This window comes from Canis lupus, chromosome 26 (assembly GCF_003254725.2).
Source record: "Canis lupus dingo isolate Sandy chromosome 26, ASM325472v2, whole genome shotgun sequence".
Lineage (NCBI taxonomy): Eukaryota > Metazoa > Chordata > Mammalia > Carnivora > Canidae > Canis > Canis lupus.
The window spans coordinates 19224507-19240072 of record NC_064268.1 but is presented as its reverse complement, the minus strand read 5'-3'; the positions used below and the strand labels follow the sequence as shown (position 1 = coordinate 19240072).

The 15566-nt window shown below is 44.8% G+C and overlaps 2 long non-coding RNA genes across 2 annotated transcripts; one reads left to right on the top strand and one right to left on the bottom strand.

The window, feature by feature from the left end:
• Positions 1-468: 468 nt before the first annotated feature.
• On the top strand, positions 469-1771 carry LOC125753741 (uncharacterized). The gene is made up of 2 exons (XR_007406204.1): positions 469-604; positions 1600-1771. It is a non-coding gene; the product is annotated as an uncharacterized LOC125753741 (long non-coding RNA).
• A 2025-nt stretch (positions 1772-3796) lies between these two features.
• LOC125753740 (uncharacterized) lies at positions 3797-13274 on the bottom strand. The gene is made up of 3 exons (XR_007406203.1): positions 13104-13274; positions 8093-8527; positions 3797-4710 (listed from the first exon to the last, which is right to left on the bottom strand). It is a non-coding gene; the product is annotated as an uncharacterized LOC125753740 (long non-coding RNA).
• Positions 13275-15566: the final 2292 nt, after the last annotated feature.

Sequence of the window (15566 nt, the reverse complement as noted above, 5' to 3'; positions counted from 1 at the left end):
ACTCCACTTTCTCAAGAGGAAGATTGTATTTGCACCGAAGAGAGCACTGTGATTTTCATCAGAATTTGTGTGGTGGTTGCCCTTGCCAACCGTTACCTTATTTCAGAGGATGTTTACCATTGGCACACCAAGGCTGGAAATAAACAGCGAGATGGGGTACATTCCCTCAGCAATGGTTTTCTCCTGCTTGGTTGAGTGATCCTGTAGTCAGCATCTGAATGAGCTGGAGAGACACATCCTTCAGGAAAAGCAGCTTCCTCCAGGTGTCCTGTCATTTATTTGGGCACCAGTGTGTCAAACATGATGTCCCATCTGGCTCCTTAAGTTTTTGATAGCAGTAAAATCAGTGCAGAGTAAGAGGGAGCTGAGCCTCATGGTGGTTCTCGTCTTCTGAACCTGCAGGTGGCCCTCAGAACTAGTGACAGCGGTACGTACCCTGAAGCAGTCTCTTCCTGTCTTTAGTCGGAGCGCCAATCTGATCCTGTGTCCTCACTGGAATGAAAATCACAGGTGTAGTGAACTAAACAAAAACCCAAACCAGAAAACGGGTCTTCCAGGTGGAGACCCATGGACATGTTTTCACAAGCAAAGGGGTAGCATTCAGGTAAGGAGTTTGTGTCCAGAGAGATAGAGGGAAGTAGAGATACATGGACGCCAGGGCTCAGTGAGTTCAGCAACTCAAAACTGGGATCCCACTTCTGGGTTGGCAAGGTCCCTGCTCAGCATGTCTGGGGTGTGGGGCCCCACACTAAACCAGTACCTACCTAGGCTCTAGCCTGCATCAGGAAGGAAAAGTGTGAGCTCCTGAAGAGGATGAGGTGTGCCCCTATCTGACTATGACCAGCCCATGTGTATGGGGTCCTCTCCTCTGCTTAGAAGCAGCCCCTGCTGGGATTCCTCTAGGACCCGAGTGCAGACCTTCCTGTCTGAGTGATGCCAGGACCTCTTGTAGTGCCTGCCTCATGGATAGGAGCCCAGAGACCAACGGAAATGAAGTCCGGTCAGGCCAGCAAATTCCACTGCAGGAACACCCTAGGCAGGGAGGTCACAGCTTCCTCATTTTTGGATCCTAGACCTGAGCTATCCAAAGAGGCAGCCGATAGCCAGACATGCCTGCATATGTTGAAATTCCTTACAGTCAATGACGTTACACATTCCATCCCTCATCATACCAACCACAGTGCCAGAGCCCAGTAGAGCATGTTGAAAACACAGATCATTTCCATCATCATGAATGGCTCTCCTGGGCAGCTGCTCTGAGTCTGGCATAGTGCTGCACATGGACCCCATCTAACCTAGCGGGTGTCCACACCCATCACAGGTGGGTCCAGGTGGATCCGTGTCCACGTGAGAGCTATCATGATCTTGTGGAAATGGGGAAATGCCAGGTGAAGGGGCATCCTCTCTCTCTCAAGGAAGGTTTGCCACTGTGGTCAATGTCTTGGTGAAGGGTTCTAACTCCCAAGAGCCCAGGGAAGGTCTGAGGATCCCAAGGAAGAGCAGGTGTTGACAGGTGTTCCAAAGTGGCCTCAGTTGGAATAGCAGGAACACGGGGCCTCACTGTCTAATCACCTCATCCTCGTGTTTGTATCTCTAAAGATTGGGCGGTGGAGAATATTGAGGATGAAATTCCTGAAGAGGAAGAAACCTCAGGTCCGGAAGCACAATGAGGCGGGAATCAACAGGAGGGGGTCCCTGGTGCAGTTGGAGTATACCTGCTACTTTGTAGACTGAGTGGGCGGGATGAAATAAAGACGACGATGTATAGGAATGCGATTGTTTTGTTTTTCATTTACTTGTTTACTTATTTGAGAGAGGAAGAGGAGAATGGGAAGGGCAGAGGGAGAGGGATATTCAGACCCCGCACTGAACAGGGAGCCTGATACAGGCCCTGATCCCAGGGTCCTGGTAATGATCCAAGCTGCAGTCAGACACTTAACCTACTGAGCCACGAAGGTGCTCTTCTCTGGTCTATTCCATCATAAACAGTAGGGTATTTGGATAAAATAGTAAGAAGAATTCTGCCCTGGGATTGGATTGTGCAGTTGGTCATATTCTTCTTTTTATTTGATGGTCATTCTCTGCAGACCAGCTCTGACTCCCTTTGTCAGTGGCAAGCATCAAAGCCCTTGTTGATGTTTGGTTAGCACCTCTTGGGAATAGAGCAGGAGACCTTTTGGTTCGGGTTATTGCCTTTGGTCTTGGATGGAGCCAATCTCTTGATACACAGCTGTGCCACGCCCATCTGAACTTGCACACAGACTACTTCGGTGGGAGCCAGTCGCTGGTACAGCCGGGGCCCCACTCCCTCTGCACCTACAGGTCACACAGTAGCAATGCTGGGCTACCCTCAGTTCTGCCCAGAGGGTGGAAGTGCACTCTAGGGATGGGCATCCCTGAAATGGTCCCTCAGCACCTCCTCCCGGGTCCAGCAGAAGTGAGGTGGGAGGGGTGCCGGGAGCACAGTTCCCTCCTCCCCTCCTTGCACAATCCTCAGTCCTGGGACAAGAATAAAATCTGCACTTGCCTCTGTGTGAGAAGGGATCGAGTGCAGCCAGCCAAGGCCTTCACTGGTGCAGGGAATCTAGAGGAATCTGTGAAAGGCTGCTGGGCTGCCGGCACACGCTTGCGCTCAAGGTCCTGCAGAACTAGTCTCCTGGTCTGACCAGGCCCAGGACACAGGCCCTAGGCAGGGAGGCGAGCATTTCTGCTCCTGTCTGATCTCACTGCTATAGCCACACAGTGCTGGGCCTGCTCCCACGTCAAGGGTTGGCCCAGCCTAGGACATTCCCTCATGCCTGCCTGGAGCCCATGGCCCAGTCCTTCCAGGGATCAGGGCAGATGCTGGCTCAAGCTGGTATTGAGGAGGCCTCACCTGCTGTACAAACCCCATCAGCCCACTTTTAAGCTAAGGGAAATTGGGCAACATAGTTTACCTCTAGCATCACATTCATCTCCTCTATGGGCTACGACATGTATGGGCTGTTCCAAAAATTCAGTGTGTCCCAGATTTAGGAGTCTCATGGTTTGTCTCCCTCTCTAATTTTTCCCACTCAATCCCCCTCCTTTCCCTCATTATCTTGTTCCTATTTCTTATATTCCAGGAGGAGACCACTTGCTGGCATGAGCACTGGTTGTTACATTATATGTTGGCAAACTGAACTTACCTAAGCATAAATAAAAATGTTTAAAAAAGAATAAAGGTTAAGTTTGTCTCAAGTACCTAGGATCACCCCACGCACAAAGCAGTCACATTATAAGTCCAGTGGGATATCACTCTCAGGGCCACATGCAACCCCAAACCATAGGCCCCCAGGCCCATTGCACCTACTCCAGCATTGCCTGGATTGGCTCTTTGATCAACTGATTAAGGAGGGGAGCCCTAGGCTCTGAGACTGTGGTCTCCTTGTTGCCCTCAAAAGCCATACAAAATTTGGAAGGACAGAAAAGCAGGACACCTCATTTACCCAGAAAAACACCCCTTTTGAGGTTCTTATGTTCCTGAGGTTCCAAGCATCTCCCTGTGTCATTTCACTCCATTCGGTAGAAGGTTCTTGCTCATCATTTAATGTCCAAGTTACCTACTGAGGGGAACTGGGTGGCTCATTCAGGGAAGCATCTGACTCTTGATTTCAGCTCAGCACATTCTCTCAGGAGCCTGAGATCCAGCCCCTCGTGGGATTCCTCACTGGGCATGAAACCTTCCTAGGATTCTCTGCCTCCCTCTTCCTCAGCCCATTCATATCCAAATTGGCCTTCCCTCAATCAAACTATATTAAAAATAATAAACATGAACTGCAATAAAAAATTTTTTAATGAAAATAAATAAATCAGGCTCAATGACTGATTCTTCCAGTTGTTTACCACCTGCTTGTCTGCCGACTTTGTCTTGTTTTCATTTTCATTCACCTTTTGCCTTCATTCTTTAAAGCTATCTTTCCTGAACATAACATCCTAGGCTCAGAGGTGTTTTCCTTCTATACTTTGTGTCACCATTGCAGTGTCTTCTGACCTCTGTTTTCTGAGAAGTCACGGGCCTTGGAATTCGTATTCTGTTAGGTTGAACGTGTCCTTTTCCTCTACTTTCAAGGTTTTTCTTCCTCTTTGCCAGCAGATTGGTTACAATGTGTCAGGAGGAGGGTTTTCAGAGCTTTGTAGATCTGAGTCACGTATTTGTGAAATTTTCAGCCATTTTGCCCCCATACCTTCTTCTACACCAACTGTTTTTTTTTTATTTTTATTTATTTATGATAGTCACACAGAGAGAGAGAGAGAGAGGCAGTGACATAGGCAGAGGGAGAAGCAGGCTCCATGCACCGGGAGCCCGACGCGGGATTCGATCCCGGGTCTCCAGGATTGCGCCCTGGGCCAAAGGCAGGCGCTAAACCGCTGCGCCACCCAGGGATCCCCACCAACTGCTTTCCTACAGGAACTCCATGCTGTGGAACTTAGCACTTTTGATGTATCCTAGGCATGCATGTTTAAGTTCCTATCAATTTTTGTTCAGTCTTTTCGCACTCCTCTCATGATAGTACGATTTCTCTTGTTCTGTTTACACGTCCACTGTCTACTTTGTTTCTTCATCAGATTGCTGAGCCTATCCAGTGAATTTTCATCCTGGATAGTGCGTGTCAAGTTTCAAAATTTCCACTTGGTCTTCTGACAGCAAGATGTCCACAGCTCTTTCTATGGTAACGAGTTTTCCAGTGTCTACAATCAAAAACCTTAGGTGAAAAATGTTTATGGATCTCTGTGGATACAAAACTGGACCAAACTACTTCACGCTTGAGGAAAAACCAAAATACAACCAGCAAAGGAGTCGATTGAAAGTAACCAGGAAATTCATTCCTTTAGTTGATTCAAGAAAACTTATTCCAGGGGCACAGGTTTGGTTCATTCAGGTATGTGACTGCCTCCTGGTTTCATCTCAGAGTTCATACCTCAGGTCATCAGATTATCCTAGGTTGGACTCCATGCTTAGGATGGAGCCTGCTTAGTATTCTCTCTCCCTTTTCCTCTACTGCTCTCCCCCTTACACTTTCTCTTTTGCTTTCTTTACAAAAAAAAAAAAAGAATCATTCTTTTACTGTGCTCAGGATACCATACTAAACACAAAAATACAAATCTATATTATTTACATTTTATATGTGAAATTCATAATTTAAATGGTCAGTCAGTAGTTTATGCCAAAATAGTAAAACTGCTTTTACCACTCAAATTTGGTCAAATTAAAAGGTAGGGGTTGTGAAGCTAACATTTGGACACTAGTCTGTGTACAGTATTAACAACATAAAATCACTGATTATGTTTTAATAAGGAGACCTTATTATTGAGATTAGGATTAGACTGGTGTCATAAGGCAGCATATAATATAAAAATTTCCATATCACCCTATCCCTTGGCACATATTTTCCACGATCATACATGCCTGCATTAGTGTGGAATTTTTATCACAAAGAACAAACCAGTGTAGAGACATTATTATCAATGAAGTTGACCACATATATTAAGGACTGCTCTGTGTTATGCATCTGACTGTTTTGACAAATACATAATATTATGTATCCAAGGACCCTGGGATCATGATATGAGCCCAAAGTAGATGCCCAACTAAAGGAATGAGCCTTGTGCCCACATTACTACTGTTTTTTTAAATTGAAATCGAGATGGTACACAAGGTTACATTAGTCTCAGGTGTACCACATATGGATTCGATACTTGTATAGGGTAATACTGTGCTCACCACAAGTGTAGATACCATGTGTCCCCATAGAGCACTATTACAATTCCACTGATCATATTCCCTATGCTGTACGTTTGATCTCTGTGATTTTTTTAATGCATAATGAGAAACCTGTCCCTCCTACTCTGCTTCACAGCTATGGCTATTGGTAAATGGTATACTTTGAGTATTTAAACCTCTCCCGGATGGAATATTTTCACCAAACTGATTACCGGTGCACCTGGGTGGCTCAGTGGTTGAGCGTCTGCCTTTGGCTTAGGTTATGGTCCCATGGGCCTGGGATCGAGTTCTGCATCGGGTTCCCCACAGGGAGCCTGATTCACCCTCTGCCTATGTCTCTGCCTCTATGTCTCTCATGAATACATAAACCTTAAAAAAAAAAACCTGTTAGTGAATAAATAAAATAGAGCACTAGACTAAATAGAACAAAAGAGAATAATTGTCTAGCATTGAATCAAACCTACCAAGAAAAGGGGTAAAATCAGGTTGAAAAACTTACAAAAGAGAGGACAGCATATGTGGACCTACAGAGACAGAAATGATTTTGCCAGATGTCCAGAAGGTGGGAGTTTTTAGTTGGGTTTCACAACAAGCTGCATGAGCGATGGGAAGTCATCATTGGAATCTATGTGCAGATCAGTTCTATTTGTGCCCTGATTATGTCAGGCTACTTGAAGTTGCTGTTGACTTTCTGGGGAAGATTTTATTTATTTCAGAGAGAGAGAGAGAGAGAGCATAAGCAAGGGAGAAAGGCAGAGGGAAAGGGAGAAGCACATTCTGGGCTGAACAAGGCCCCAAGGAGGGGATGGATTGCAGGACACTGGGGCCTTGGCCTGAGCTGAAGGTTTTCCTCATCCACCAAGGAGGATGGACCCCAGACCCTCATATGATACTTATTGATCACTCACTACAATAGTCTTGCCCTGTATCCATATAAACAGTGATCGCTCAGTAATTCCTGAGCACCACATCCAATGAATGCATTGACAGTTATTTTGTGTCCTCCTAAATCTTGCCAAGTGTGTGGTGCAGGAGTTTTTCCACAAAAAAGTCAGTGAATGAGTTTCCAACTTCTTCTATGGAATGCTCACCCATTTTCCTGAATTAGAAATGGTCCTTTTTTCCTCTTTTTGGAGCGAATTCAGATATGACAAGGAACAGTGTATTTTTTAGGAGTAAGGACCATTTTTGTGGGGTTTGGAGGGGATGTTTTAAACTGTGTAGTAAGGGACCTTTCTCTCACATGCAGTTTTTCCTCAAGAATTTCGTGTGGCTCCTTCAGTGAAGGAGAGATCCATCCCCCAGGAATAGCTCCTGCTTTTTCATGGGTGCAACCTGTGCTTCCTTTGGAGGCCTATCGTTTTACTATTGTTGCTCATGTGGTGTTGAATACTCACTAGGAGAACCAATGACAAAGGACACACATGACCTGACCCTCATGGTTTACTCTTTTGTGTAAGTGCAGACATCTCAGAAACCAGCGAAAGTGGTACGTATTCTGGAACCACTCTCTTGCAGAAAAAAAAAAAAATCTAAATAGTACGGCAGATGCAGCAACCTGCTGTTCTCTTCTGGACAGCCACCCGGTTCCATGTTCCTGAGGCTTGGGGGTGTGAGATAGGCAGCTTTCCCAGGTGAGAAAACATGCCTACATTTCTACAATACTAGGAGCCGGTGTGTTCACTGTTTGGTATGGTTGTGAGTGCATGACTCTTAGGGTGGAGTGACTTGTTTAAACCTATGAGTGTGACAGAGTTGTGTGTGCATGTGTGTGACACAGAGAGAGAATTGAGAGAGAGAGAGAGAGAGAGAGAGAATGAGAGACAGCTATGGACACAGAAATACAGAGAAAGGGAGAAGGAGAGAGAAAGAATAAGAGAGTTTTCCCCCAACATTGTCCCACTGACACTGCACCATGGCTTCTCTCATCATTCTCCAAAATAAACTCCTAACACACCATATTTTCCAGCCCTAACCCCGTGAATGGCCCAACAGTGGTAGCTCAGCCCATGCTTAGTTACCAAATGCCATCATGTTCACTAGCCTTCATTCATACTGATCGACAGTCCCCAAATTAGCCTTTTATTTTCTTCAAGAAATTATTTATGTATTTGAGAGAGAGAGGGCAGAAGAGGCAAGAGGGGCAGAGGGAGAGAAAGAAACACACCCTTTGCTGAGCAGGGAGCCCCACATCAGGCTCCATTTCAGGTCCCAGACACCGTGACCTGAACCAAAGGCAGACTCTTAGCTGACTGAACAACTCAGGCACCACTACCTGAATTATTCTTGAGCAGCATGACCAATGTGCTGACGGGTACTCTGTGTCCTTCTAGAAGCACTTTATAATACCTTCATCATGAGAGTATTCCAGAACATCAGAGGAGAAGTGCAAGTTAATGCTGTCAAGGTGAGCTCAGTATCTTTGAGGAACGAATGTTGCTTTCTCGGTTGCTTTCCACACAAATTCTGATGAACATCAGACAGCGTCCATTTGGGATGAAATACATAATCTTCCTGGTGGCAAGGGTGCTGAGTGCTTGCCTCTTGCCATGCATTAGCTTATCTGAGAGGATGTTTACCATTGGCGACACCAAAGCTGCTTATAAAGACAGTGATGGGGTACTTTCCCTCATCAACGGTGTCTCCTGCTTGGCTGGGCAATGTTGTAGTCACCATCCTGAATGGACTGGAGAGACACATCCTTCAGGACAAACAACTTCCTCCAGGTATCCTTTCACTTCCTTTGGGCACCATGGTCTCAAACATGATGTTCCATCTGGTTTCCTAAAGTCATTCAGAGCAATAAAGATCAGTTTTTACTAGGTAATAACATCTATTGAATAAAAACAATAGAAGATTTATTTTTGCTAAAGTTGAGCAATAGAGTAACGTCCAAATATTAGCTTTACTCTAAGAATCATTAACCATAATCACATTTGAGTTGTAGGGTGCCAGTAGTATCAGTCACTTAATTGTACGCCCTGGGGTCAGGACCTAATCCCATGGTCGGGGTTCAGCTACATGTTGGCGTCCCTCCACATGGGGAGCCTACTCCTCCTCCTAACCCTCACCCCGCTCATGTTTTCTCCCTCTATCCCTTTCTCTTTCTCTCCCTCTTTAATAAATTGATTAGTTAATTAACTAATTAAATCTTGAAAAATTAACTGAACTTGATTGGAAAATGCATTTTTACTATTCTGGCCATCAAATGATGTCTCACCTTCTAAATTGAAATATTCACACAGAAAACAGTAGGAATATGGCTTAGAACTTTTGACCTATGAATGGGACACAAGCAAACTAGAATAATGATTTTTTTTTTTTACGCATAGGGATATCCTGAAAATGCACTACCATAAAGAAAGGCAGGACCATAATAGAGTCATGCAAAATGAAATAAATATAAAGGAAACTAATTAAATAATCAGGTAATTACAAGTTCCAGACAGACAGGGAAATGACTTTCCATTTCATTCATGAGTTGAAAACGATGCTGCTGGAATAGTAACTCCTCTCCTGCTGTCAGTGGAGCTAAACCCAAAATTGTAGAACTCACTCATAAACATACATGGAAATGGAAAGGGAGCCCTTACAGGGACCACAATACACTGGTAGATCATGTGCAAATGGCTTTTTTTTTTAATTTTTTTTTTATTTATTCATGATAGGCACACAGTGAGAGAGAGAGAGGCAGAGACACAGGCAGAGGGAGAAGCAGGCTCCATGCACCGGGAGCCTGACGTGGGATTCGATCCCGGGTCTCCAGGATCGCGCCCTGGGCCAAAGGCAGGCGCCAAACCGCTGCGCCACCCAGGGATCCCGGCTTTTTTTTTTTTTTAAAGATTTGTTTATTTATGATAGACCGAGAGAGAGAGAGAGAGAGAGAGGCAGAGACACAGGAGGAGGGAGAAGCAAGCTCCATGCCGGGAGCCCAACGTGGGACTCGATCCTGGGACTCCAGGATCATGCCCTGGGCCAAACGCAGGCGCCAAACAGCTGAGCCACCCAGGGATCCGCAGAAAGGGCTTTAAAACAAAATGGAGACAACAGGGGGAAGAAGGCCGGAGAGTAGAGTCCTCAACTCACCCGATCCGCCAACTCACCTAGATAAATTTCCAGTCATCCTGGAACCTACCAATGCGAGCTGAGAGTTAAAGAGAAGGGTTTTCCCTTCTAACAAGGTAGAAGGTGGATACAAAGAAAGAAAGAGGCGGGTGGGGGGGGGAGCGGCCTCTAACAAGACAAGACAGGAAGGGGGAGAGCTCGGGATAGCACTGGAGCTGCAGCCGGCGGGGCCTCGGGGAGAAGCGGGGGGGCAGGCGGGGCGCTGCGCCTGCTGCCTTCGGGCGCCCACTGCGGCCCCGGGAGGGCGATGCCAGCAGCAAAGGCCCCGGAGCCCAGGGTGCAGGGGACACGGCCGCAGTCCTGCCTGCCCCCGGGGCAGGCGGAGGCTTCATGACTGCAGAATTAAGATCTCATCAGGCTGAAGTTAAAAATCAATTAAATGAGGTGCAATCCAAATTGGGGGTCCTAATGGCAAGGCATAAGGTGCTGGAAGAAAGAATGAGCAACACTAAGACTCCTTGATGGCAAGGAAGGAAGCTGAGGAAAACAGAGAAAAACAATGAAAGGACCACGAGGAAAGGTTAAGGGAAATACATGACAGCTTCAGAAGGTAGAATTACATATCACTGGGGTTCCAGAGAGCACCCAGAAGGACAGAGGGCCAGAAAGCATATTTGAACAAATCCAAGCTGAGAACTTCCCTAATTTGAGGAGGGGAACAGGCCTTCAGACCCAGGAGATAGAGTGGTCCTCCTCCCAAATCAATAAAAACCATTCAATACCTCGACACTTAATAGTGAAACTTGCAAATTCCATAGAAAAAGAGAAAATCCGTAAAGTAGTTAGAGACAGTAGATTCTTAACGAATATGGGGAGAATTATTACATTAATAGCAGACCTCTCCTCAGAGACCTGGGAGGCCAGAAAGGGCTGGCGGGATTGATTCAGGGTCCTAGATGAGAAGAACATGCAGGCAATAAAACTCTATCCAGGAAGGCTCTCGTTCAGAATAGAAGGAGAGATAAAGAGCTTCCAAGATAGGCAGAAACTGCAAGAATATGTGACCACCAAACCAGCTCTGCAAGAAATATTAAGGAGTATCATAGGAAAATTAACATGCTTCCAGAAAATTTGTTCAGGTTTAAGTGAGCAGTTGAGATAGAAATGATTTATATATGCTGTGATTTAGTCTATGGTTTTATTCCAAAATTAGTCACCATGCAGAGTCTGTTTTTATAGCGTATGCATAATGATTGTACTATATAGGAAGGATGACGTGGTGTTACATTATCCCTAATAGGAACAATGCTTTTAACTGTTAAAGAGTAATCTTGCTTTCCTCAGGAGGGGGGGGGGGGAAACCAACTCTACAGAGCTCCAGACATTCTGTACAATCCCTTAGAGGATGGGGCTTCTGCACACACTTTTGGTCAAAGAAGAGACTAAGGGCACATCTTTTGAAAACATTCTAATGAAATGACTCATGTACCCATTCCACCTATAACTGTAATTTAACTCAAATACCAATAACTAGAGCTTGGCTCAGCAGGGATTCCTTAGAGCCAGGTATAAAGCCTTGTGAAGGAAGCCGGGGTATGCCACCCCAAAATATACATATATATATTTTTTGGGGAAGAGGAATCCAGAAACAAATCTTAGTGTTAATGTCTTCCCATATATTTACCTTTCCAGTTTGCCGCCCTTGATAGCCTAAAACTGCTTTTCTTTAGGTTATCATTTTTTCTACAAACGTATTATTGTTCTTTGCTGAAGATGCTATAAAGCCCACAGTTTTAAACTGCTGCTTTGAGTTCCTCCTTGTTTTTGATTTCTTCAGTGTGATGTGCACTGCAAACCTTTATAAATTTTTTCTTTTGATGATATCCTCTTGGTAATGAGTCCCCCCGGAAATCCTAAGATGGGTAGATATGGAGTTTAGCCTCCCGCCACATCAGAACTCATTCTAGTTGTATCCTCATGGAAGAACGCAGGCAAAAATGAACTATTTGGTCGGCAATAAGCCTGGGGCTGGCCACCCCAAGGATGCAGTTTCCTACATGAGATTGTGAACTTATCGCGTCAGCTACACTGGTGGATTTCTCCTAACATACTGAACACTGGAATCCTCAAATTAAAACTCCAAAAGATCCAAGGTCTTTCTTTCATGCAGAAAAGGATTCTGCACATCAAGAACCAGGCATGTGACACTAACAATAAGACTGAAGAAAAAGAAATTACAGAAACAATCCCATTTACAATTGCACCCAAAAGCATAATATACCAATGAATAAAACTAACCAAAGAGGTAAAGGATCTATAACCTAAAAATTAGAGAACACTTTGAAAGAAATTGAAGAAGGCACAAAGAGGCGGAAAAATATTCTGTGATCCTGGGTTGGAAGAAGTAATATTGTGAAAATGTTGATGCTACCAGGGCCATATACACATTTCATGCGATCTCTACAAAAATACCACAGACTTTCTTCAGAGAGTTGGAACAAACCATCGTAAGATTTCTGTGGAAAGGGAAAAGACCCCGATTAGCCAGGGAACTATTAAAAACTTGACAAACTTGATATGGTCTCATTCATTTGGGGAATAAAAAATTAGTGAAAGGGAACAGAGGGAATGGAGAAAATGAGGGAAAATATCAGTGAGGGTGACAAAACAAAAAGACACACTGAACTCTGTGAACTGAACAAGGGGTAGTGGAAGGGGAGGTGGGCAGGCGGTTGGGACGACCGGGTAATAGACACTGATGGGGCACTTGCCGGGATGAGCTCTGGGTGTTATGCTATATGCTGGCAAATTGAACTCCAATAAAAAAATGTAAAAACAGAAAACATTTTGCTAATATTTAACATAGACTAGTTATTCCAAATGTTAGTTTCACAATCCCTTCCATTAAATCTGACCAAATTAGCGGTCTCAATGCAATTTCACTATTTTGGCCACAAACTGATGACTGACCTTTTAAATTAAGATGTGGACACATGAAACAAAGAATACGGCTTAGGAGGTTTGTCTTTACTATGGCACCCCGAGCAAAACTGACTAATGATTCTGTGTTGCGTGTGTGGAGAGAGCAAAAGAGCAAGTGTAAGGAGGAGAGGGGCAGAGGGAAAGGAAGAGAGAGTACGAAGCAGGCTCCATGCTGAATATGGGTGAATCTGATGACCTTGAGGTCATGACCAGAGCTGAAAACCAGGAGGCAGAAACTTAGCTGACAGAAACACCCAGGTGCACCTAGGACAAGATTTCTTGAGGCGATTTAATGAATGAACTTTCATCTTACCTTCTGATATCTCCTATGGTTCTTCAAATTTTCTACGACGGAAGATGTTCAATAATTTCGATTGTTTTACAGGATAGGTGTCGAAAATTTGTCCACATGGTTCTCGTGTTGTTTCCACAACAGATCCAAGGGCATTAATAGACATTGGTAGAGCAGTTGACATTTCGTTGTTAGAAGAGCCTAGAAATTTAAGGATTCAATCCCATTTACAATTGCACCCAAAAACATAAGCTACCTAGGAATAAACCTAACCAAAGAGGTAAAGGATTTCTACCCTAAACACCACAGAACGCTCCTGAAAGAAATTGAGGAAAGCATCAAGATATGAAAAAATTTTCCGTGCTCATGTATTGGAAGAATTAATATTGTGAAAATGTAGATGATACCCAGGGTAATTTACATATTTCATTCAATCCCTATCAAAATACAATGGACTTTCTTCAGAGAGTTGGAACAAACCATCTTAAGATTAGTGTGGAACCGGAAAAGACACCAAATAGCCTGGGGACTATTCAAAATGAAGACCACAGCTGGGGGTATCACAATGCCAGATTTCAGGTTGTACTACACAGCCGTGGCCATCAAGACAGTGTGGTAGTGGCACAAAAACAGACACATAGATCAATGGAACCGAATAGCGAATCCAGAAGTGGACCCTCAACTTTATGGTCAACTAATCTTTGAGAAAGCAGGAAAGACTATCCCTGGAAAAAAGACAGTCTCTTCAATAAATGGTGCTGGGAACATTGGACATCCACATGCAGAAGAAAGAACCTAGACCATTCTCTGACACCACACACAAAGATAAACTCAAAAAGGATGAAAGATACAAATGTGAGATGAGAATCCACCCAAATCCTAGAGGCGAACAGAGGCAACACCCATTTTAAACTTGGACACAGCAACATCTCGCAAGATACAACCGCGAAGGCAAAAGAAACAAAAGCAACACGGAATTACTGGGACTTTACCCAGATCGAAAGCTTCTGCACAGCAAAAGAAACAGTCCACAAGAGTAAAAGACAACCTACAGAACGGGAGAAGATCCTTGCAAACGACCTCTCAAAGGGCTAGTGTCCAAGATCTATAAAGAACATATTCAACTCAAGAGCAAAGGAACAAACAATCCGATCGTGAAACGGGCAAAAGACCCGAACAGAAATCTCACAGGGGAAGACAGAGACACGGCCAACAAGCACATGAGAACATGTCCCGCATCGCTGGCCATCAGGGAACTACAGATCCAAACCCCCATGAGAAACCACCTCACACCAGTGGGAATGGGGAAAAGTCACAAGACAGGAAACCACAAATGTTGGAGAGGATGCGGACAAAGGGAAACCCTCTTGCACTGTAGGTGGGAATGTGAACTGGTGCAGCCAACCTGGAAAACTGTGTGGAGGTTCCTCAAAGAGTTAAAAACAGATCTTCCTTACGGCCCAGCAATTGCCCTGCTGGGATTCACCCCAAAGCTGCAGATGCGGTGAAATGCGGGGACACCTGCACCCCGCTGTTTATGGCAGCAACGTCCACAGTAGGCAAACTGTGGAAGGAGCGTCGGGGTCCATCGAGAGATGAATGGATAAAGAAGATGTGGTCCACGGCTACAACGGAATTATTACTCAGCCATGAGAGACGACAAATACCCACCATTTGCTCCAACGTGGATGGACCTGGAGGGACTTACACTGAGTGAAATAAGTCCATCGGTAAAGGACAAACTTGATATGGTCTCATTCATTTGGGGAATATAAAAACTGGTGAAAGGGAATAAAGGGAATGGAGAAAAGGAGGGAAATATCAGTGAGGGTGACAAAACAGGAGACACACCAAACTCTGGGAATCGAACAAGGGGAAATGGAAAGGGAGGCGGGCGGGCGGGCGGTTGGGGCGACCGGGTGATGGACACTGATGGGGGCACTTGGCGGGATGAGCTCTGGGTGTTATGCTATATACTGGCAAATTGAACTCCAATAAAAAAATGTAAAAACAGAAAACATTTGCTAATATTTAACACAGACTACTATGTCCAAATGTTAGCTTCACAACCCTGCCCATTAAATCTGACCAAATTAGAGTTCTCAATGCGATTTCACTATTTTGGCCACAAACTAATGACTGACCTTTTAAATTAAGATGTGGACACATGAAACAAAGAATACGGCTTAGGAGGTTTGTCTTTACTATGGCACCCCGAGCAAAACTGACTAATGCTTCTGTGTTGCGTGTGTGGAGAGAGCAAAAGAGCAAGTGTTAGGAGGAGAGGGGCAGAGGGAAAGGAAGAGAGAATACGAAGCAGGCTCCATGCTGAATATGGGTGAATCTGATGACCTTGAGGTCATGACCAGAGCTGGAAACCAGGAGGCAGAAACTTAGCTGACAGAAACACCCAGGTGCCCCTAGGACAAGATTTCTTGAGGCTATTTAATGAATCAATTTTCATGTTACCCGCTGGGCTCTCAT